The sequence below is a fragment of the Balaenoptera physalus genome (genome assembly GCF_965194825.1).
Source record: "Balaenoptera physalus genome assembly, chromosome: 3".
Classification (NCBI taxonomy): domain Eukaryota; kingdom Metazoa; phylum Chordata; class Mammalia; order Artiodactyla; family Balaenopteridae; genus Balaenoptera; species Balaenoptera physalus.
Genome location: NC_138890.1, coordinates 25,565,806 through 25,591,096, shown reverse-complemented (window position 1 = coordinate 25,591,096; position 25,291 = coordinate 25,565,806). Strand labels below are relative to the sequence as shown.

At 45.4% G+C, this 25,291-nt stretch overlaps 1 long non-coding RNA gene across 7 annotated transcripts in view; it reads left to right on the top strand.

The window, feature by feature from the left end:
* LOC309658243 overlaps positions 1 to 25,291 on the top strand; it is a 162,381-nt gene that overhangs the window by 54,263 nt on the left and 82,827 nt on the right. For 4 of the 7 annotated variants that reach the window (XR_014262127.1, XR_014262128.1, XR_014262129.1 and 1 more), the window contains exon 2: positions 272 to 468. This is a non-coding gene — a long non-coding RNA (uncharacterized lncRNA). The remainder of the gene's footprint in view (positions 1 to 271; positions 469 to 25,291) is intronic. The other 3 variants (XR_014262124.1, XR_014262125.1, XR_014262126.1) reach the window with 1 other exon arrangement.

Genomic DNA, 25,291 nt, shown 5'->3' with positions numbered 1-25,291 from the left:
CCTCACTCAGGTTGGGGGGTGGAGAGGTAGGTGGGGTTTGGAGTATGCTTCCTGAAATGAGGAAGGAAACAAAGAACGTGCAGAGCAGAGGGAAAGCGAGAGAGAAGGCACAGGGCTGACCAGCTGGGTATGGGCAGGGCAGCATGCTTCTCGACTCCCTTGGAGAACGTAGGCAAGTCTGGGTTCCCTTCCTGCCCTTGCTTGGAAAGTCCTGGGCAGCGCTGCAGGGAAGAACTTGGGCCAACTCTCCTTTGTCGTTGCTTTTTCAAAGGGCGCAGATTTGAAATGTATGTCCCGCGACCAGTGAAGACCTCCGGCTCAACAGAGAAAAATGGAAGCTTTGGTCCCCAGCCGCTCCGGCGAAGAACCAAAGATCACTGCGGTCTGATTTTTACAGACTCCGTACCACTGTTGCAGCCTGTGATTCTGAGGTGCAAAATTGGCCAGCCCAGAGAGGTAATTTTCGGGGTGAGTTTGTTTATTTTAAACCCCACACTGGCAGTTGGGTCAGATTTTTATGTGATGATTTTGTGTTCTGCATATAAGGAAGTACTGCTCGTTGGCTACTATGAATGTGTCCAAAACATCTCTCTCCAGAATAAACTCGTGCCTTGCTGATGAAATGAAACATACTGGGGCCACACTCAGAACAGAACGTGCTTGGTGTGGCGATCCCTGGTGAGCCGCTAACAAGAACCCGAGAACTTGGAGCTCCTTACCGAAGGCAGGAGCCTTCAGAACATGGAGCCGAAAGGCTGTGCTGAGTGGCAGGCTGTGAACATTTGGGGGGTATGCAAAGGCTCCTTGGAATATTTAAAGGATGCCCGCAGTCTCGTGCAGCATTTGATAAGTGGTGGTGGTGGACCAGTTTTGGCACAGGAGGGGAGGAAAAATAGTCATAATTCAAACCTTCTACCCAGGGCAGTTTAGGTTGTATCTAAGTGGAAAATGGAAGTTGTTTGGAAATCTGCTCAGGACACACAGGCAGGTGGGAAACATGACCATCACTAGTGAACTGAAGGACACTGTCTGTGTGGCCTCAGTAACCTTTTTGTGCAAAACTCAGAGGTTTAGGCTGTCAGGGAAGCTTTCAGGTCGCTTTCAGATTTGAAGTCCAGTTAAAGGAAAGGTAAGTAGGAATTTGCTGAGGTTGTTTTGCTCAGTGTATTGGGCCAGGTTCTTCAGCTGCAAGCAACAGAAACTCTCTGGGAATTTATCGGCAGGACATCGGGCGCACTGAGGATGAAAAGAAAAGCAGAGTGCCTGAGTCCTGCAAAGGAGGGGACCCAGGACAATGCTGGGGACATGGGTAGCAGGACTTAAATGCTGTCTCTGGGGCTTTACCAACCATCAGAGTCTAACCTTTTTTGGCCTTGTATCGCTCTATTCTAGCTTCGAAACTTCTGGGTGAACTGGGTCTAATCGACCCTCTCATGGCTCCAGTACCCACTCCTTGGGCAGGGGAGCACAGGGCGCCTGAATTAACTGGCCCCCCAAGACTATGCAATGGGGAGTGGGTAGGGAGAAAAGAAGAACAACTCCCCCCAAAAAAGTGTGCTGTTACCCAAAAAGGGGGGCATAGATGGTGGATGGACTAGCATGACAGATTTCTCTTACTCAGAGATAATGAATAAACAGGTGACAATTTGGACTGTCACACGGCCCGTTTTTTGAGGTCATAATGAGCATGAGTATGACATTTGGTCTTCCTAGCCTGATCCTATGGAACATTTGCTTAAATATTCCAGTCGGCTGGTGTAGGGACAAGCATTTCTACCTGTGGTCCGTGACTTGGCCGTAGCGCAAGATCCTGGCTATTTCAGCCATTTGTCCTATCTGCTCTTGGTTAGACTGGAATGATGATATCGGGGTCTATCTTTTCAGTTTGGGAGTCATAACCATGATTTTTTTTTTTTTTTTTTTTTTTTTGGTCAGGGTTCTTTGCACATGTTCCTTGGACCAGCAGGGCAAAGGAACAGGAGGAATATGAGGGGAATTGACAGTGACCTTTAAAAATGGCTTGGTTAACTCATGGCTTAGTTAATTCCCTCGCCCTCTTGGGATAGGTAGGCAAGTTACACTGTTAAATTTCCACTAGGTACTATTCTTACCAGACACTGACAGTGGAGAAAACTCTGAGCAGCATTTTCCAAAGCATATTTTATGGGATCTAGACTTTGAGATCCTTAAAAAAAAAAGGGAGTCTCAAATAAGCCTGGAATATGATGCAAATTACACGGTTGGATATTCATGATGCAGATTAGCATATTAAAGGAGCTGATAAGTCCTGCAGTGAATAAGCCTGTTTAGTTTTGTCTAATTTGGCATTTCTAAACATTTTTGACCACAGAACATTTAAAAATAATACCTGTTACTAAATAACACCTCTGGCTTTGAGGAATGCTGACAATGCTCTTTCACCTCTGTTGCTCTGGAACACGTGGGGTCATTGGCCACGTCTTCATCTTCTTGGCACTTATAGATTTCTGCATGGTGACTTGAGAGGCCGTGTTTCCTTATATTTGATAATTGTAAAGTAAACCTGAGGCCTCACAGCATACTTCCATGTTGCTCCAGATTTGCTGTGCCAAGGTTCATCTACCCTGCCACCAGTGTTTGTCAGGTGCCAATTACAGAGTGTTCTGTGAGGGCACGTTTGGGAGCAGAGAACGAATAAGGGATGGACCCTTCCTTAAAGAGCCACTGCGCTCACAGAGCAAGAGTGAAGAGCAAACAAATCACTAAAAACGGTAGAATGAATAACAATAAACAGAGCAAACAAATCACTAAAAACGGTAGAATGAATAACAATAAACAGATGCTCTGTGCCAGCCCCAGGATGGGCTTGGCATTCTGTGTGCATCTGCTAAGGACACGTAAATTATGTACATCGTACCTAAAGCTCAGCCACTCTGCTCTAGAAGCATTCTTTTCCCTTTGTGCAGGTAAGGGAACTGAGGTTCCTGGAGGTCTGTCTCTTGCCTAAGATTTCACTGTCGGTGAAAGATGGGAAAGATGGAGGCAGGTTTGAGTCTGAAGCCCAGGATCTTTCCAAACACTCCATGCCGCTGCCATTTCCTGACCAGATTTCCTAAACCCCAAAGCTGGAGAGTTTCTGAGACTGTCATATGTGAGAGTGGGCTCAAATATTTAAATGAGTACTGTCTCAGAAAACCTGAGCTGTGATCCTTGTCAGCAGTGGGAATTGACAGCAAGGCAACTTTAGCCTTTAAAAAAAAAGTTATTTCTAATTGCATGAGCAATTCATAAATAAACTCTTCTAACAAAAATATCGCAGGTGAGCTATTCTATAACAGTTACCCTAGTCTCCTAGTCTCTTCCCCAAAGGTAAACCACATGATCAATTTGGTAGGTATTCCTCCAGACCTTATGTACAAATGGATATAATATGGGAACTATCACACTAAGTGAATTATCTTGCAGATTTTCTTTTTTCATTCAACAGTATATTTGAAGCTTTTTCTATGTTAGTACCTACATCATTCTTTTCTTCAATTTTTTTATTCTGAAGCAACAACTTCTTTTGAAACGCAAAAGTTGCAAGAATAAGAATAGTTCAAAGAATCTTCAAATATCCTTTCTCCAGATTTCACGTTTGTTATATATGTCTGTATATATATGTATGTATATAGTTATACATATGTAAGTATAGAGTGTGTATGTATATAGTGTATATGTATGTATATGTATGTAACTATATGTATGTATGTAGTTATATAAGTATAACTATATAGACACACATTATATATATAATTTAATGTTATTATATAGATAAAGTATAATTTTCTTCTCTGAATCATTTGAAAGTACGTAGTGTACTTCATGTCCCTGCTCTCCTAAATACTTCACTGCATAAAAGTAAAGATATTCTTTTTATTTATTTATTTATTTATTTTTGGCTGCGTTGGGTCTTCGTTGCTGCACATGGGCTTTTCTCTAGTTGTGGTGAGCGGGGGTTACTCTTCGTTGCAGTGTGCGGGCTTCTCGTTGCGGTGGCTTCTCTTGTTGCGGAGCATGGGCTCTAGGTGCACGGGCTTCAGTAGTTGTGGCACATGGGTTCAGTAGTTGTGGCTCGTGGGATCCAGAGCGCAGGCTCAGTAGTTGTGGCGCACGGGCTTAGTTGCTCCGTGGCATGTGGGATCTTCCTGGACCAGGGTTTGAACCCGTGTCTCCTGCATTGGCAGGCGGATTCTTTACCACTGTGCCACCAGGGAAGCCCAAGATATTCTTTTAAATAGGCATAGCAATTATCAACTCCTCTAAATATAATATTGACGTGCTACTTTGACCTAGTCTACCATCTTTATTCCATTTTTGTCAATTAATTGAATAATGTCCTTTGTAGGATTTTCCCTTCCAATATAGGATCCAGTATAGGATCAGATATTGCCTTTAGCTGTCATGTCTTTTTGTTCTTCTATTAATATGGAACAATTTTTACAGTCTTTCTTTGTACTTTATGATATTGACACTTTCGAAGAATACAGTCGCTTTTTATAAAATGGGCTGTTTCTTACTTGGGGTTTTCTGATGTTCTCTCATGATTAGATTGATGATTAGATTCAAGTTAGGCATTTTCAGCCAGAATATTACATAGATGATGGGTCCTTCTCAGGGGACCACATCTGCACACTTACAATGCTCATCTGCCCCTCGTTGGTGATGCTAATTTTGATCACCTGGGCAAGGTGTGGTCTGAGTTGTCCACTGTAAAGCTACTATTTTTTTCTCCTTTTTTCCCCTGATAGTTCCCCGCAACTATCCTGCGGTCTATTGGAAGGCACTTAAGACGGTGCAAATAGCCTGCTCCTTGTCAATATTACCCCCCAGATTTAGCATCCCTTGATGATTTTTTTTTAAACTTTTTAAAATTAATTAATTATTTATTGATTTAGTTGCACTGGGTCTTGGTTGTGGCAGGCAGGCTGCTCAGCTATGGCTCAGCGGCTCCTTAGTTGCAGCACATGGGCTCCTTAGTTGTGACATTCGACCTCTTAGCTGTGGCATGCATGTGGGATCTAGTTCCCCGACCAGGGATCGAACCCGGGCCCCCTGTATTGGGAGCGTGGAGTCCAGTGCACTGTGCCACCAGGGAAGTCCCACACTTCATGATTCTTGCCTGAACCAATCTCTGCTGAGATGGTTGCAAAATGATGATTTGCTAGCTGTAACAATCCCTCCATGTATACCAGTGGGCTTGGCCTTCTCTTGTAAGCTAGGGCCTTCCCTTCTCCCTATGTATTTGTTTATCTATCTATTTATTATTGACTCAAAGATTTGGCCAGATTTGGCCAGTAGAAGCCCCTTCCTGGTTCTTTGTGACACGTACCCATCTTTTTGTTGGTATTTCATTACTTTCTGGCATTACAAAAATGTTCCAGGCTCATCTTGTTCCTATCCTGCCTCAGTCCTGGAATCATCCATTTCTCCCAGGACCTCTGGTTTCTTTTAGTAGGGGATGGTATCATAGACCGAGATCTGTATGCTGGCATGTTCATCGCTACTGGATCTCCTTGCTTCTCTCTACTATGTTCTTTTTGACTGCTGCCTGCTATTTCTTAGAATGGCCGCACCCTAGTTTATTTCTTGCTCTGTTGATGGATGTTTAGATTGCTTCCAGTTTGTCCCTATATCTCTCAGTTAACATTCTTGTGCACACTCTTTGTGCATTTGTGCAAGGAGTCTCTCTCCAAGGGTGGGTGATGAGAAACAGAATTGCTTGTTCTAAGGTGTGCATGTTTAAAATGTTACTAGATATTTCCAATTTATTCTCTACAGAGGCTCCACCAGTTTAGAGCCCAACAAACAGGATATGAGAATCTTTCTTTTTCCACACCCTTTCTGATGCTTGGTATTATCAAACATTTTGTTTCGACATAATCTGAGGGGTGAAAAGTGTTGTCTTACTGTCTTCATGTTCATTTTCCTGATTGTGAGAACGAACATCTTTTCATGTGTTTATTCGCTGATTGGCTATCTGTCATTTCACTGGAGGAAGCAGAGAAAGCTTTGAGGGCTGTAACAGTTGAGCCAGACCTCACTGGATGAGAAGGCTTTCAGGAGGTAGGCAAGACAGGGAAGCTGTTTCAGACATAGGAAACAACAGAGCCAACCACAGAGCAGTTAGGGCCAAGTGGTCGTAGACTTTGGATACCCCACTTTCCTGGGGTGGGGCTCGCTATTTCATCTTGGCACTGCCTCTTTTGTGGTCATCTCCATGACAAGCTTTGCAAAGAGCCTCCAGAGATGGGCGGCTGACTCCCTGGCCTTCTATTTTAAGATCATATTAGAATTCACACACACCTTCCTTGTCTGGGTGAAATTTAATAGGGCTGAGGTAGCCAAATGTTTTCCTTAAGGCAGTAAAACCAGCTGTGTTCACCAAAATTGAATCAGTAGAGGGTGCAGCCAACAAAGGAAAGGATGTTGGTGAAATGACCTGCAGTAGGATATACACTGATTGACCAAACAAACCTCTATCCGGAAACAACAGATGGAAACCCAGCACAATGTGGGGTATAGTGATCAGGGCCAAAAGAGAGGCCAGCCTTTCATTGCGGCTCAGTGGTCAGAGGCTTGCAGGAAAAGCAAGATAGTGTTTAAGAAATAATGATGTCTTATTATGAGAATCATTTTGCAATATATCCATATATCAGATCATTATGTTGTACACCTTAAACTAATATCATGTTAGATGTCAACTATATCTCAGTGAGACTGGACCCAAAAAAAGTGAAAAAAAAAGAAAGAACAATAAAGCTGGTTACAGGGTTTTGATGGCATTCTGCTAAGACGTGGGTGCAGGGTCGCTTCATAAGGTATAGGAGATGCCTTCTTTCATGGAAAAAGGGGCTTCTGTGGGAGGAAAGAGCAAAAAGAAGGGGCTTCGTCTGGAGCATGAGGGGTTTAGGTCAGAGGTTTGGAACTGATGGGGACGATCATAATGGTTGAAGTGATTTCTCAGGGAAGTTTCTGAAATGTCCTCTTTGTCTTCGATAAAGGCACAGATTCTTTTCTGCTGGAACGATTTGACCCGTGGGAAAGACCCCCCCCGCCCGCCCTGGATTCTGTCAAGTCAGGGCCTCTGTGGGTGACGGCAGGTGCAGATGCTCTTGGCAGGTACTGGGTTACGGCTCGCACAGCCACGTGCTTTCTCTGTCCAGAAAAGGAGCCAGACCAGCAAGACCCGAACTTTTCATGGGGTAAATGGCCTTTGGGGCTGCAGATGTACTTGGGAAAATGGCAAAGTATTTTTTTTTTTCCTAATGGGTATCTCAACTTACTTCTTACAGCTCTCACATGAGTTAGGTATTATTGTCCTTATCTTCTTCTTTCATTTAAACTTTGAATGTGACAGATTTTACACTCGCAGAAAAGTGAAGGTCTAATAGGATGAGCTCATGTACTCACCACCTAGATTCAACACTTTTGTCTCTCTTTCCTTTGTCTCAGTATATGTTCGTGTATGTGTGTGTTATATCTATACTTATATACACTATCTCTGTGTCGATATTTTTTCCTTTTGGCTGAATCTTTTTAAAGCATGTTGCGAACGTTATGGCGCTTCACCTATTCAGGAAACAGAAACTGCACCTGCTGTTTGAGTGGAGAGAATTTACTATAATGACTTAACTAGATACAAAGTTATTGGCTAGGTGACCAGAAGAATAAAACGAGGACTCCAAGGAATCATGGTGGAGGCAGTTTCAGGAAGCATCCTTTGGGTTGGTGGCATAAAGGACAAATTGGGGTTATTAAACCAGACACCTACAGGAAGGCTCCCTGTCGCTGAGACTCTCCTGTCGGAAGCCGAGGGGCTGCTCAGCTAGGGCTGGTCTCTGACCTGTGGCGCTGGGACCCAAACCTCTGAGGAGGGGCCTGGTTGGAGGGTGCTGGTGTCTCTATGGGGCTGGATTTCGTGGCTGCTGTGGGAAGGAAGCCCTGCTGCTGGGGTGAAGAAGCAGTGCTGGGGGGCAAAACAGGAACAAGAAGCAGATGGGAAGGAGCAAGTCTCTCCTTCCTCATCCAGCCTTGCATACTCTCTCTCTCTAGCACCTGCTTTTGGCAGATCCTCTCATGTGGGTTGCAGAGTCCCAGACCCAGCGTCACAAGGCCAAGTATAGTACAGTGAGTTTGGAGTCAAGACACAGCATTTTAATAACTGGCACAAACCTTAAATACTCTAGCATGCGTCTCCTATATTAAGAAGGTTCTCTTACATATACACAATAGCGTTATCCTGCCAAAGAAACATTATCATTATCATTCATATGCAATCATTTAATAGTAATCATAATATCATTTAATATGCAATCCATGTTATTCTCCCAAATGTGTTTTATGGCTGGGATTTTAGTTTTTTAGGGATTAGAATCTAATCAGCATTCCCGCATTGCATTTGCTTGATATACCTCTTTAGTCTCATTTTGGAACAGTCTACTGCTTCCCTCCTTCTTTTTAAATAACCATGACAAGATAGGCCAATTGAGTTGTACAAAGTCCCACATTTTGAATATCTGAGTGTTTCTTCATGCTGTTGCTTTACTTGTTCATCTGTCCCCCGTATTTCCTGTATCCTAGAATTGAAGCGTAAAGACTTGATTAGATTCATTCATTTTTGTCAAGAATATGGCGTAAGGGGTGATGTGCCCTTCATTTCAATGTGTATTTTAGCACATCAATTCTAGTGTCATCTTTTAAGACATTTATTAACTTCAGGCATACTTTTGTATCCTTGGGAACAAAAGCCGAACAATTCTCATGAAAAGAGGGGGTTTGCACTGTAACAGGTGCTGCCCGTTAGTTCTGGTAGAACTTGCCCTTGTCCCCCTCATGCACTGAGCCCTCCCCGGCCATCCTCTTGCGTCATCTGGAAATGTTCTGTACTATGTACTGGAATGTCTACTCATTGAGACTATGTTTTATCCCCCAAGAATCCTGTTTTGTAATCTTCTGGGCTCCCCACGAGCCCTGCAGGGTAGAGTGTAGGGCATCACCACCTCCCTGGCCATGCCACGCTTGGCTCTGTGCCGCCTCTTGAGTGCTCTGCTGCAGAGCCAGTTGGGTGAGAACTGACTCCAAAAAAGGAGTTTTCTCCTCTTTTCTTGTCTGCGGTTGCCCTCTTCATGAGTTCTTCCAGGGGCTGCCTTGTAAACCTTGCACTCTGTCATGTCCTCACCCCTCTACAATCATGCCTTTCTTGCCAGACACTCTGGTCTGTCTCAGCGTTCCTGATGCTCTCCCTGCTTTGCCTTTCACCACCTGGGGTCTTGGCCATCCTGACCTTCCTTTGGCGTCACTGAGTAGGGCCACCTACTTTGGCTCCTCTTCCTAGGTTTTATTTTCATCCAATCCGTTTCACTTGCCCACGTGCATGAGTGGAAGGGTCAGGCATGCTTGTTCTGAGCCAAGTCAAAAGATTGGAGTTCTGAGTTTAGTTCCTTAACTTGGATGCCTTCAGGGCTCCAGGTAGAGGGAGGTTTTGAGGAAGATCAGGTGTAAGAAAACCAGCAGCTCAAGTTCAAGGAGAAATGGCAACAGACCCACAGTTTCTGCAAGCTTGGGGTTCTGATGAACTGGAGAGCTCATGAAAAAAATAACCATACATTCTTTGTAGTTCCTCCTATCAAGAGGTGAAATCTATTTCCCTAACCCTTGAATCTTGTTGATCTTGTGGCTTGCTTTAACCAACTGGACATTAATAAAAGGCATGTAGGCAGAGGCTTGCAAAATGCTTGCCTATTGAGGCTTGCCCTCTCTTGCCGATGGAGGAGCACCGAACTAGCCTGCTGGACAGGCCATGTGGAGGACAACTGAGGTATCCCATCCAACACCTGTCAGCCTCTGATTGCAGCCATATACATGAGCCTAGGCGAGACCAACTAAAGAAATGCTAGCTGAGCCCAGGCCAAACTGCTGACATCCAGAATGGTAGCTAATAAATGACTGTTTTAAGCCACTAAGCTTTGGGGTGGTTTCTTACGCAGCAAAGGCTAACTGGTACATGTGCCCTCTGATGGGGGCAGCTCCTACTCAGCCTGGAGCTGCCCTGCCAGAATATGCACCCAGTATCACCATGTCTTCCAGTTTTTTTCAGAGAAGAGAAAAGTTCAAGATAATTTTTACATGAAGTAGTCCAACTATTAGATGCTGGCACTAATTAAAAAAATATTCTAGAGACCCCCCCAAAACATCTGGGAGCTGGACTTATCTCCCTGCGGCCATCTTCCTTCTCCCTACTGGCTCCATTGTTTGCCTCATAATTCTCCCCGATCCAGGGGAAGTGGACTTTGGAAGGGGGCGCATGAGTCAGCGGCAGCCTCTAGGGACCCCTGGGGTCAAAAGCTTCATCTTGGCCTGCCTTCTATCATTGAGTCAGTTAGGGATATTTGTGGAAGGATGAAGATGTCTCTAAAAAAACCCCCGAGGAGGGCATTTCTTTGGCTCGTTCCTCAACACTCGAACAAAACGCCACCTCCTCTGAGCTCCTTCACCACGTGGTTCATTCCTCCACCAGGGCAAGTGATAAATTCGGTACTTCCCACCCCCCCCCCCTTCTATCTCCCTCACTAGACTTGGGGGAGCTTCTGGAGGGCCAAGTCCGGGGGACTTATTTACCTTTCCGCCTCGCTGCTCAGACTGATGCTGCGTGTGGACGGGGCAGGTGACCTGTCGAATACCTGGAATGTTCTTTTGGGCCCCTCCTCTCTGTGGGACGGGCTGTGTCTTGTCCTAATCCCAGTCACCTTTCCTTGAAACTCTGTATCAGAGCACAAATGTTCATCTAGCTAAGGAATTCGAAATGGAAGTTTCTTACACTTTAGTCAATTTATGGAAAAGCAACAAACAAACTAAAAACAACCCCCTAGAGCAAACACAGAAGTCCTCCCCATGTCAAATGTGTCAGAGGCAAGCTCCAGAGATGGGGTGTCAAGCTGGCTCTCGGCCTGGGAGAGTGATTTTCCTTCTTGAGGCCTCGGAACTGTTGGGGCCACAGGGCAGCCTGACGTGGGCCTCTGAGCGAGGTGATTTAACTTGAGAGGGGCCTGCGGCATTTTATTGGGTCTGTGCACTCCAGGCCAGGCCAAACATCTGGCTGATTAGGGAAGAATAAAGCCGCCCAGTGTCTGGTCCCATAACTCCTTGTATTCCCATTGAGAGTATGATTGCGCGGACACATTTTTCCATTTTTATTCACATATTTCACCTCTCACAGTCTAAGACTTGGCGTGGACTGGGTAGGCCAGAAAAACGTTGAGTGTGGGCCATCAGAGACCCTCAGGGGAGTCCCGGGGAAGAACAGATGTGCCCGGCGGGGCCTCCCACTCCTTTCTGCACTGGCTCGCTGAACCCAGCTGGTGGAGGCTGCCTGGTCTTGGCAGGAGCCGGGCGGGAGGTGCACGGCTCGCCTCTCTCCACTAGGGGGTGGGGCAGTTTGGAGTCCAGCGCTGAGGCTGCTTGCAGGAAACTCACCGGCAAGGAAACCAGGAGGCTCAGCGGACTCCTTGAGCCACAGGGATCCGAAGGGGGCCAGGCCTTTTGATGGGTTGCCTCCTAGCGGTAGGTCTGGTTCTCGGTGAAGGATGAACAAGTGGGTCTGGCCCAGTGTGGCTCAGGTGGGCCAGTGAGGGCAGCTCCTCTGGGCTGCGACCCCTGCAGTCCTGAGCTGCCGCCCCATCCCCGGGCTCTTCCCCATCCGTGATGGCTCTGTCCTTTGTCACAGGCCAACCATAAAAGGTAACTGGGTGCCAGGTGGAGGACATGGGGATGGGCTTCTTCTTTTACCACACTGCCATATGGGGCCTCGGGCTTTCCCATGGCAAGGGGAGTCCGGGTGCCTGGAAGCCTGCTGCAACTTGGAATATTTCCCCAATCTCCTGCTTACTGCCTGAATTTCCGGCGTGAGAAATTTTACTCCTTTGCGTCAAGGTGTGGGTGCTGTGGTCCCTTTTACAAATGCAACTCTTGGGGCTTCCCTGGTGGTGCAGTGGTTGGGAATCCGCCTGCCAATGCAGGGGACACGGGTTCGAGCCCTGGTCCAGGAAGATCCCACATGCCCTGGAGCAACTAAGCCCGTGCGCCACAACTACGGAACCTGCACTCTAGAGCCCGTGAGCCACAACTACTGAGCCTGCGCACCACAACTACTGAAGCCCGCGTGCCTAGAGCCCGTGCTCCGCAACAAGAGAAGCCACCACAGTGAGAAGCCCGCGCACCGCAAGGAAGAGTAGCCCCCGCTCGCCGCAACTAGAGAAAGCCTGCGCACAGCAACAAAGACCCAATGCAGCCAAAAAAAAATTAAATAAATAAAACAAATCTATTAAAAAAAATGCAACTCTTTCACAGAGAAGGAATACATTAAGAAAAGGACATTGTACGTCTTCTTTGGAGAAATGTCTATGTAGATCTTCTGCCCATTTTTTGATTGGGTTGTTTTTTCTGTAATCTATATGGGTAAATAATCTGAAAAAGAATGAATTTATGTATATGTATAACTGAATCACTTTGCTGTACACTTGAAACTAACCTAACCCTGTAAATCAACTATACTCCGATAAAATTTAAAGTAAAATAAAATAATATTAGGAAAAAAAGAGAAAGGACCATTGTAGTAGGCTTAGAGTGAATTAATCTATCACATTCCTCTCCCCCCCCCACCCCCGCCCCCAGGGCCCTTGACCTTGAAGCAGAGGATGGAAAGGAAGGACAGGGACTGGGGCTGAGAGAGAAAGAAGCATTAGGAGGTCTGGAGCACGTGGAGAAGAGTAACAGTAGAGGCCTCTTGGCAGATTTCTGGGGAGGGAAAATGGAGTAGAAAGAGGGTTTTTAGAACGGAAGAGGGGAGCTAAAGAAGGAGGAGGCAGGACATTGAAGAAATATCCCATGATTTAATTTCAAGCTGCCTTTCTGCCCGAGCTCCTTGAATTCTGAGCTAAATTTTTAGTTTCTCACGCTTCCCAACTTCCCCATCACTTCCTGAGGGTTTGACAGAAGGATGAAATGCAAACTCAAGTTCCTGAACTCTCCGAGTCTGGATTTTCTAGCTGGTAAATGGAGAGAACTATACTCACCATTATTCATGGAAGGAACCAAGCAACAGTATCTGTAAGGAAATACTAGTCTATTGATGCCATAAAAGATTACAGTGTCTTCCTTTATATGTCTATGCAATAGTACATAAATAGTAAAAATGCTACTGTTGCTGGGAGATTGCAGCAAGGGTTCTGGTGAGAAGGGAAGGCCAGGAAGATGCTGGCCTCAGCCTGTGAACCACCATCCAGTTGTGTCAGATGTTGCCATCAGCTGAGAGTAGGGAAGAGGGGCCAGATTGGCTTCTGAGATTTTCAGAGAAGTAGCCAGACTTTTTTTATTTGGAGGGCAGGTGGGTTACATATAGACCCAGGCTTTAAGTACTCAAGCATTTTTTTTTAAAGCTAAAATAGACAAGCAATGTACAAACACCACGTTCAGTGATTTACACCCAAACAAATAATTTCAGAAAACCACAATCTACCAAAAGTATAAAAAGCAAACCCCGTAAAAATGCAAAATGGAACAAACAGGATGTTTGTTTTCCTATGTGCAGACAGGCCTTTCCCATCCTGTGGCCCAGATGCTCTTCCCTGCTCTGTCTTCATGGAGTGAAAGGAGGGCCCAAACATCTATGAATCCACCCCTCCTCCATCTAGGGCGCCTTGTAGCAAACACATAGAAAACAGCAGGACAACCTATGTAAATAAGGATGCCAGAGTGAAGAAGAGCGAGGGTAAGACAATAAGAACGTATCCGAGGTAGACTTGTGCAAAGACATTTGGGCTTTAAAGTCCTGCGCAGTTTCTGAAGGTGGACTACAGGTTTGGCTGTGAGCTTAGTGGCGGCCAAAGCAAAGAGGGAAATAAGAGCCACAAGAGGACCCACACTGTCCATCAGCCGAACCTGCGTCAGCTTGCTTAGCAGAAGCACGGTACTTACTGGAACTGAGGCTGGGCTGCTTTCTTCCCTAAGTTTTCATGGATGAAGTTGAGGACTTCCTGACCCCAGTGCTGCCATACACGGCGGGGTGAGTTGTATCAGCCTCACCAGAAAAATCCCTCCTTGGAGGCAGATGCCACGTAAGCAAGGCCCATCCAATAAATATGATTGTACAAGAACCCCAGACACTCTGGCCCAAACATTCAGCTTTTTCATGGTCAGATTTTACCCAAAAGTAAAATTTAGAAAATGTGGAGCAGTTGCTTGCAAGGTGTGTCCTGTGGGATAATAATATGCAAGATGTGAACAAAGGTGAAACCAAGGTAAAAGGGCTATTTTTGTAAACTGCAAACACTCTTGGAACCTTTCATGGGCTGCTGCACTTATACCTCTATGGTTTGCAGTGTTTCCAAAATCTATGTAACAGCTTAACTCTGTGCTGTCTGTAGGATCTTGGGGGTCCCGTGGAGGGGGAGGACTGAAAACAAAAAAGACCTCAAAGCCCCAAAGCTAGAGTTGCACCGTTTTGTTCCCCAGCTGCACCTTGGCCTCAAACTCATTTTTGAAAGGGATGCTTGTGGGGTATCACCTCGGATGGCACTCTTCCGAAGCAGTGTTTCCTGGATTGGCTATAATTTTCCTAGAGAATGTAGATTAATAATATAAATATAATTTATAATTGCTTTAACAGTAATATGCAACTAAGTAATATGCTTTAACAGTAAATATGCAACTAAGTAATATGCTTTAACAGTAAATATGCAACTAAGCCCCACCTAAAATGATCTTGCATCTGTCCAATGATGAGCCTGGCCCTGAATCACCACAGTCCTGGGCTTGATGTGTCAGTGAAGGGCTGACCCATTCACTCGGGCCGCCCACGAAGCGCAGGGTGGGGTGGGGGAGAGCTTCAGGGAAACTTCTAGATATGAGCTGGAAGAAATTGAACGTTATTCCCAATTCCTGAAAACTCCTCAGTGGGTCCACTTCTTTTTCTGCTTTGTTTATGTATTTTTTTTTGGTCTTCTTGGAGGGCTGTTTCCAGATGGGATCCTTCAGGTTGTATGAGAGTGGATCAGGTTCACAGCCTATCAGATCATCAGCATTTCCCCCAGTTTTGTGGCCAAATGTTTGGAAATGTTTGCTCTCCAAAGGCAGACCATTCATTTATCTCTTTCTGCAGCAAACATACATTCAGTGCTGGCCATATGCAAAACAAGAGGGAGCAGACACACACAAATATATACAAAAGTCATCTGAAAGTTACATAAATCTCTGTATAAATAGCATAAACCAGATTTCCAGCCAAAAATGGCAAGCATCATGGGTTTGACAAAGAACATGTATACAACAAACCCTATTCTTTTAGTAAAATGATTTTTAAACAGTTTACAATCAATGATTGTTTACTTACCAAAGCCGTCTGATCACTAAATACGGGCATCCCGATTTGGGGCAGAGTGTGATGTGGATGAATTTTGACTTTTCTGAAGTCGGTGTGATTTTGAGTGTCCTTCCCCTGCTCTGGACATAAGGCCTTACTCTGTCCTTTTCCTTTACACCATTGCTCAAGACTAAGACCTTTAATATACTAGCATAATCCCATTCAGCAAACATTTACTGGCTATAGCGTCTTAACATCTTCACATTGGAGAAACTTTCATCTGATGCCCTCCAAAGACCTTCTGAAGCCCACCTTGGGTACAAAAAACTTCCCCTTGGGAAATTTTCTCTTTAGCTTTCTGCCAAGCAGGGCTCTAAAAGAAAACAGAACCCCCCCCCTTCTACGAGTGTTATGGTTAAGAGAGGTTTTGCCGCAGATCATTTTCAAGCGAGGTGATGTACTGTGTTCACCAGCGGTCTGAACAATCTGTGATTTTGTTGGTAGGAGATGCGCAAACAGTGGAAAAAAAATCCCCAGGGTGGTTAAAAGCCAGTGAAGATAAATTTCTTTTACAGTACCATTATTCGTAAAAAAAAATGATATGTTAGAAATGAAATTCTCTCGACGTGTTGGGTCAAATATCAAAAGGAGCTGTTGTCTGGATTCGGGGAAAGATCAATAATACAATAATAGGGGATGTTGTGATTCTGGAGTGTGGACAGTCGTTCATTCACTACCATGCTAGTGGGAACATGCTGTAAAGCACAGGAAGCTCAGTTCGGTGCTCTGTGACGACCTAGATGGGGGGCATGGGGCGGGGGGGGGGTGGGAGGGAGGTCCAAGAGGGAGGCGATATAGCTGATTCACTTCATTGTACAGCAGAAACTAACACCACATTGTAAAGCAGTTATACTCCAATAATAAAAAAAAAGATTACAATAGAAATTCACATATGAATGAAAACAGTGTCTTCCTGACTTGCCCCAAAGACTTGCATGAACTAAGGAGACCTTCTTTCCAGCACGTGGATGTGTCTGACAAGGAGTGTTAATGGATTTGCCAATTGCAATTTCTGGAAGTTAGCACCTGCTTAGGAGGATCTCCTTAGAGACAGTGGAGAAGGGATGTTAGTGGATTAATCCATTAGCATCCTGTTTACACTTTCTCTTATGTCTAACTTTCCCCTTAATTGCAATGTTGTATTGTCCTGAAAGTCTTAGTTCTGTAGCCTAAATGTTTTGTGCTGTCCTGCACTGAGAGGGAAGATATTTCTGGCTAAGGAGGTGTGGTCAAATAGGAGTTGTAATACTAGTGAAATTCACCTCCAACATTAGCCAGTCAGTATTTACTGAGCAACTCCTATGTGCCAGGCGTGTGTGTGTGTGTGTGTGTGTGTGTGTGTGTTCTAGCATCAGAAGAGTTAGGCAGGGCACTGAGGATCTCTAATTCTCCCTCGTTGCTATTTTATCTCTTTTCTTAGCGTTGCACATCAGCATTTTGCAGCTTGCAAACAGCATTTTCTCTTTAAGTATACCTCTTTCTTTCTCTGAAAATCTGAATTTCACACTGGCATGAAGCGATGTTATTGGAGAACAAAACCATCCTGGTCCTAGAACCCATGAACTCTGGCTTCAGCCTTTCCACCTTGAGTTTTCAAGATGCAGTTGTTTTCTTCTAAGAAAATAAGGGAGCAAGCTTCTTGTCTTCTTTCCTGTGGGTAAGAGTAGGTTATGACTTTAGAATGTTGTCCTCGTCCAACAAGTTTTGCAACGCAATGACCTCATCTGTATGAACTCAGATTCTGTGGTCTTATAAAAAAAGACATAGAAGATTAATTGGAGGGGTTATTTGGAACAATTGATACTACTTTATCTTATTTGATATGTCTTTGGTTCTTAACTTGTTGAGTTAAAGATGTTTGTTTCCTAATTGATTACTTGAAAATGATTCTTGGATGCGTTTTGGCACTGGGTATTTTTTATTTAAAAAATACAGATTTTTAATTCCAAAAAATGCAGAAAGGAGAAAATTTAAATAGCCTATGATCAGATACTTAAAAATTCAATGTGGATATATAGCTGTATTTATTTATAAAAGTGGGTTCATATTGTACAAACCATTTGTAACCAGTGTTTTTCACTTCATATATCATGAACATTTCCATGTTGTTTCGTATTTTTCTCTATCATCATTTTAATATCCGCATAGTTATTCCCTGTGTATAATGCCATAATATATTAAACCAGTTCATTGTTTGGACAGTGAGGCTATTTCCAACTTTTTGCTTTTATAAACAATGTTTCACTGGACATCCAAATGCATGTATCTTTGGCCGTGATGATTTTCCTTAGGGATAAATGCTTAAAAGTGGATTAACTATGTCAAAGTTTATGCATATTTTTAAAATTATTAATAGACTTTGCAATATTGCCTTCCAAAAAGGTTTTACTAGTTTACCGACCTATGAACAGTGTATGAGGTTCTTTACCTGTCTGTCCTCTTATCAATAAGTATTATACATTTTTTTGGATACATATTTGCTAGTTTGATAGGCAAAAATGTTATCTGACTTTTCATTGTGCGTCCTCAATTATTAGTGGGGATGCAAATTTTATATTTATTAGCCACTTGTATTTCTTCTTTCATGAATTGCTTATTTATGTCTTTCCCTCATTTTTATTACAGTGTGGTTTTTCCCCAAGTGCTTTTTATATGTTAAGATAGTAAATATTTACTATCATTAATATTGTAAATATTTTCCCCTCCTAATATAATTTAAGGTAATTTCTCTTTTTTTACGCATAAGTTTTTCAATTTTGTGCAGTGGAGTCCATAAGTCTTTCCCTCTGTGGTTTCTGCCTCTATCATATGCTTAACGTTTAGCCTTTATTTTAAACGCTATAAATGCAGTGCATACATGCTCCTTATGAAGGGTCCAAATGATGGATACGAGTGTAAAATGGAAAGCAGGGTTCTGTCTCCTGCTCTCCATTCCTATACCCCAGAGTAACTACTGTTAGCCATTTGGATGCCCTTGGTCTTTATAAAACAGGAGTAATTGACCTTTGGTCAATGGAACGACCATTTTCACTTGTTTATGCTGTGGTGGTGCATTGAGCTGTTGGTAGTGGCGTCAGCTCCCCATCCTCTGCACGGCATTCTCTTTCTCCAGGCCCTAGGACTGGTGTGGTCTGCGTGTGTTTATGGCTGGGGGGCTCTCAGCCTCTTGGTTGCTGCTCTGGGACCCGGTAAGCAGCTTGTCAAGAGGCTGGGATGGAATGAAAACAGGACAGTCCAGCTGGCCCAGTGTGCTCTCCTCTGGCGCGTGAGATCTGGAATCAGATGCTTTCGTGTGGGTCAGGCCTTCCAAAAGGGGACACGCCCAAGGGGCCCCTCCATGCCCAGCGTCAGGTGAGCTGAGTCAGGCTGTTCAAGAGCCTGACCTTGACTTCTGGTGACCACAGCTTCAGAGTAACGTGCCTGAGGTCACCTGGGCAATTGGACCCAGGACTCAAGGCTCTGTCCTCTTCCCTGAGGCTTTTACGCTACGCTATTACAATGGATCCATCTTGAAATGCTTTTGTCAATACAAAGGGCACTGAATGCTCTGAAAATTTCTGATTCATCTTTATGGAAGGTTAAAATAAAATAACATTTTTAAAAACCACATTTAAAAGAAGCCAGCCTCTATTCTTCACACAAAGTTCCCGAGAACACTATTACACACCCCATGGAGCCACACAGGGAGGTAAAATGCTCCTTCCTTCTTGATTTGAATCAAGAACTTGGATTGGATGAATATTGGTTTCATTCACAGAACATTTTGATGTCTGATTTTTGTACCTATTCAGTAGTTTTTGAAAATATACAGGTTAAGCTCAGGTTCAAACTGGTCTGCTATTTTTGTTTTCTGGGAAGAAAACACTTTTGTGTGTTTCATTGCTTGGTAACAAAATTAACGCTTGGGTCCAGCTCAGGGTTTGGCTAATGGGGGGTGGGTTGTTTTGGTCCCGGATTGACAGTGTGAGCTCTTGATGGGACTGAATTTCTTCTGTTCCAGGGGAGAGCTGCTCCTCTGTTAGCCGGCTGCCGTCACAGCGCCTGAGACGTGTGTCAGGATTCCCTGGGAAGGATGCCTCACCTCCTGGCCAGGTAGTGAATGGGGCTCTGTGCAGGGAATGGAGCTGGGCAGAGCAGATGGGTGGGAGTGGCGGACAGGGGGACCCTCGGCAGGGAGTTACTCCTCCACTCGCACACCTGGGCTGCCCAGAGAGGCAGCCCCCAAATGCCACTGGTCTTTCCTCTTGCCTGACCTGCGCCTTCCTGAGATCCTCTCACAACAGACGAATCCATCAGCAGATGCTTGGGAGGAACTGATGTGAGATAAACGCACCATTGGGCTGAGGGTGCGTGTCTGCAGAGCAGCGTGGTATGACCTAGAAGTTTATCATCTTAAAGAATCCCCGTCTTGGCACATCTGGCTGGGTGAGCTCTGGCAGGTGACTTCTTTTCTTTGAGCTGCCCTTCCTCATCTTTCGAACGGGGAGAATGAGATACCAACTTGCAGGATGGCTGTGAGCATCTATAGCAATTTGCATATAATGGGTTTCTTAGCACAGTGCCTGGGATTTGGTAATGTGCTTAGCTACTCTTAGGAGTTTTGGGTGGGGGGACACAGCACATATGCACGGACTGTGACACGAAAATATCAAGCTGGTATAAGAACAGTGGGTGGCACAGACAGGTTAAATGTTGCAGGAATTCAAAGCAGGATGTGTCCCTAAGGGCTGGGGAGAGAAGGGCAGGCTTCCTGGAGGTTTGAACTGGGCTCTGAAGGAGAATTCCGTGGAAAGGAAGGTGAAGGCAAAGCAAAGTTGGTGTGCTCTGCCCAGAGCCCAGATGCGTGCATCACCTCTCCACTGCCTTTGTTTTAGATGTTAAGAGCCCTGACCAAAGCCATATGGGGCTAGAGGCAGTTTCCTCTCTTGTACTTTATCCATCGGTGTTGCTATTGGTTATTATGTTTTCGGTTGCAAGTGACAGAAAACTCGAATCAAACTGGCTTAAGCAGAAAACCAGAAGAAAAGAATCACCACAACAAAACCCAGCAACAACAGAGAAGAGCATGCATTGACTTCCCTCTTGAGCAAACCCTCCCCATGGTGACTTCTGGCCTTTCCAGGCTTAACCCAGCTTCACATCCAACAGAGAGGAAGCATCTCTCTTCCCCCAAGTCCACCGTCAGGTCTCCTTGGTCATGGGTCATAGGTCTTCTCCTATGGTCATGGGTCTGCCCGCAACCAATCACTGTGGCCCAGGTGTGTATTTATTTTGTCATGCCACCTGCTCATCATAGAAGCCTTCAAAGTGACCCGATCTTGGGGGTTCTTACTGGTGGGAGGGGGAGTGGCTCCTGAGAAAACAAAAGCTGCAGTGCCCACTTGATGCTGGGACAAGGTCTACACACTCCTCGTGGTCATTTTATCCACAAAGTCAGGAGAGGCACCGTAGAGTCACCACCACCAAGAACAAAAGCTTATCTAGTGGCAGCAAAAGAACTAGAAATTCAGCTCTGACTGCCCATGTCTCCAGGAGCAGAAGAAACTGGAGGGCCCAAGGTGTGGTCCTGGCACAGGGCGTGGCGTGGCCCATCCAAGACGGGTCTGGAGAGCTGCTTATTAGAGTGCCAGGGCACTGGACCATGGTACTGGTGATCGCTGCAGCTTCCGGAGGTAGTGTGGTCAGACAAAGGAGAGGATCTGAGTGCATCGTGCAGGCTGACTTTGAGTCCAGGGCTCGGAGTGCGGAGGAAAGACCTCGTGCCTGAGAGTCCCTTATCACCCCTGCCGTCCTTCTTCTCCAGCAGGGAGCCAGGCTGGTTTCCCTTCCCATGTCACAACCCGGGTGCTGGGTATTCCCGAGCCAGCTTACTCTCTGGTCTGTGGCTGCCGGGATGGAGGGGAGAAGTAACAGCCTGTGTGCTGCGTGGAATCTTCTGGGGGCTGGTGGAGACCACCTCCAGGCTCCCCTGCCCCTTGCTCTCTGGGGGTGCTTAGAGCCCACCTGGCCTGGCCGGTTTGCGCCTGGTGTCTTCAGTTATATCCCTCAGGGGATTTGTGTGCGGTGATGTACGAAGTGGGTGCTCCAAGGGAAGGTGGTCAGGGATGGAAGAAGACATGAAACCAAGCAAGAGGGTGGCTTTAGATAGAGCCCATGAGGGTGGCTTAAGCCTGATCCTGCTAGGGTGTAACTCACCTCTCAGAGTTGGTGCTGAGCAAGAGAGCTGGCCTTTCATACTCCCACGACTTTCAGTTATCGGCCAAGGGCCACCCAGAGGGACATGAACTCCAAGCACTTCTCGGAGGTTCAGGCTTTTGGAAACAAAAACACATGGAAAGTGGGGGGATGGGCACCAGAAACAGCAAAAGGCGCTGGGGTGGGAGTGTGGTCTGGATGGAGCAGGGACACTGTCTATTCCAGTAGTGTCTTCTGTTCACAAAACTCCACTGCATGTGTTCTTGCTGAGACGCATGAGCAGAATTTTTCCCTGTGGGGAACAGTCCAGGAAGCACTCAAGCCTCTGTATTAACTGGATCTGAGAAGACTGAACTAAGCGCAATCAGCTCATCACACTGACCAGGACAGGGGTGGCTTCAGGCATGGCTGCACCCAGGTGTCTAAATGACACATCAGGAGCTCTCACTGTCTCTTAGCTCTGCCTTTCTCTGTGCCGGCTCCATCTTCAGGCTGGTGCTCTCCTCATGGGGGCAGGACGGCCTCCAGCAGCACTGGGCAGACTTACGTCCAACGGAAAACTTTCAGTAAGGAAGTAGGCTTCCAGTTAGGGCCCTGGGATGAATTCTGACTGGGTCATGCCCTCCCCTGAAAACTCTCTGATGCTGTGAGTGACCAGGTCTGGGTCACCTCACCCCTGGAGTAGTGTATGTGAGTGTGTGTGTAAAACTTTCCCAAGGAACACTGGAGCTCTGTTACTAGGAGAGGAGACTAGGTTAAGGCTGGGGCTCGGGCCCCAAAGTCAGGCATTCCGGGCCATGTGGCAGAACCACAAAGATGTCTCGTCCTCCCTTGATGCTCATGTGACCTGTCCCTGACTTGGGAGGCTGGAACCAGGGGTTCAGATCTCAGGGGCTAGAATCTCCTTTCTGGCTTGGACTGTGTTGCTGTGTGCATTTATTCACTTTACTTTTTCAACTTAATATTACAAAAGTTATATGGAGGCGTATTATAAACATTCAAACAATATATAATGTATAAAAATATATTTTTTAAATATATAATATATAAAAATATTTATATTATCTATTACTATATATATTTGTATTTATACTTACATATATAAGAGAAAACATATAAAATATAAAATGCAAATCACTCATAATCTTAGCCCCAAAGAAAATCACCGTTAGTCAGTTTTGGGAGTATCACTCTCTAGATACCCCTTTCTCCATCTCAGTGACCCAAATTTCCACCTCTTTCTTTAATAACCAGATGAAATCACTCCAGCCCCTCTCTCTTGTGACTTCGGAAATCTCTCTTATTTTTTTGGCCGTACCACGCAGCTTGCAGGATCTCAGTTCCCTGACCAGGGAATGAACCCGGTCCGGCCATGAAAGCACCGAGTTCTAACCACTGGACCACCAGGGAATTCCCAAATCTCATCTTCCTTACATTGTAACTTGTCACTTCTTGCCTTGAGCCCGCCCATCTGTGTGTCCATTAACATGATTTTTACTGAGTGCCTGTTAGATCAGGAGTGTGTTGTAGGCACTTGAGATGCATTGGTGATCAAAAGCTAAGACGCCTGCCCTGGTGGAGCTTACATTTTCATGGGGTCCAGGCAATCAACAATCAACTAACAAATAAACCATTCTTGTAAACTCTGGAAAGCCTTCCAATAACAGGGTTATTGCCTTCTTCTTCCTCCTCCTCCTCCCCTCCCCTTCCCCTCCCTCTCCCCCTCTTTCTCCTTCTCCACCCCTCCTCCTCCTCCCCTCCTTCATCATCATTATCATCATCATCATCATCATCCTCATCACCACTAACATTTATTCTAACTGTTCTAAGCATTCCACATGCATTAATTTATTTAATCCTCACAACCACTCTAGGAAGCAGATGCTATTCTTACCCCCATTCTACTGATGAGAAAATCAAAGCACAAAGAGACTTAGTAACATGCCGAAGGTCACATCACTAAAAACTGCTAGAGCAAGGATTTGAATGCCGGTGATTTGATTCCAGAGTCAGAGAGGTAGCTGTGACCCTCAGTACATTACAGTATCATCCAGTATTCTGATGAACATTGGTTTCATGAGACAGTAATAGACATTCCAGAAGGAAAAGGGGGTAGTTAAACGGTTTAGGAAAGGCTGGGCTAAATAGGGAAATAAACAGCTTTCTTTACTGCAGGCCTTCTCAGAGCCTTTAATTTGCTAAAGTATGAATCTCTAGTGGCAGCAATTTCCAAACTTAGCTGACTGTGCTTTTTGGGGTGGAAACACCTTTCAACATTGCATGGCACTGGTATGTCACTGAATGCAGTTTAAGCAAGGCTGCTTTGTGGCTTATTTTTCCTTGCCATTCCTACTTGTAGTTTTCAGACCTCATCTTTCTCTGACAACTGCTGAGTATCCTTTTAGTACTCACTCTACTCAGGTGATCCGTGCAGGGTGGGTGGGTGAATTTCACGTGGAGCGTGTTGTTCTGACACTTGACGCTCAACAGCATTTGCCTCTGGCAGTAATGAAGTTGGTGTGGAGCAGAGCAGACACTGAGCTGGACTGGTGGCGTGGTCCAGAAGGGCAGGAGGGCAGCGAATACACGCCATGTATGGTCTGCTGAAACCCCACGTGACAAGGCAGGGGCAGCGTCTGGGTCTCAGACGAGGTGTGGGGTCCTCACTGTGGTTGGTCTTTAGAATCCAGGGTGGACCCAAGGAGCAGGAGACTGTCCACGACGTGAGCAGGTCTGTCCAGGCAGTGGCTTCATCCATCAATGGGGCTCACTGTTGCCCCCAGCCGGAGCAGCTCTGCCCTCCCCGTGGCTTTTGGCACCTTCCCTAGTGTGGACCATAAAGGCTGGAAGATTTGTGTTCCCTGAGTGAAGCAGGGATGAAGCAAGACTCAAGTTTTGCTTTCAAGTTGAACTTGCAAGGATCCTCCTGGGGTGATTTCCATGCCTGGCTTCTTAAGACTTTCAGAGCATAGGAGAAGGCCCACAGGGCAGAAGTTTAAGATAACACGTGGTCCTGACCTGGTCAGAACTAAACTTGAATTCAGTCTGGCGGTGCAACTTCTCAGAATCTCAACTCTGAGAAAGATAGAGTGACGGATAGAAAGTGAGTTTTGAGGAGAAGAGATGCAAAAACTGAAAATCTTTAAAAAAAAAAAAAAAAGAGGGACAGTGGCAGGACTCTGTGAGGCTTTGGAACTGTAGGCCCTGGAAGACTCTATGGGAAGTGATCAAGTGCAGTCATCGTGTGGATGAGATGACTAGTGGCCTCCCAATGTCCATTCTTCCTTTTCAAGTAGCACTGCTGTCTGGCTAGTCCCAGCCTCCCTTGCAGCTAGGTGAGGTCATCTGACTAAATTCTGTCCAAGGAAGTAGAAGAATGAGTAGTATGTGGTACTAAAGGAACTGACCTTAAATGGGACGGAATACACTTCATCTCCTCTTTCTTCTTCTGGCTGCTTGGAATACAGATGTGATGCCTGGACTTGAGCAACCATCTTGGACCATGAGATGACATGCCAAGGATGGTGAAGTACAAAGACAGAAGGTGACACTGTGGAGCCACCACACCAACCCTAAGCTGTCTATCTCTAGACTACTTTTATGGAAAAGAGAAATAAATGTCTGTCTTCTTTTAACTCACTGTTATTTCCAGGGGGCTGT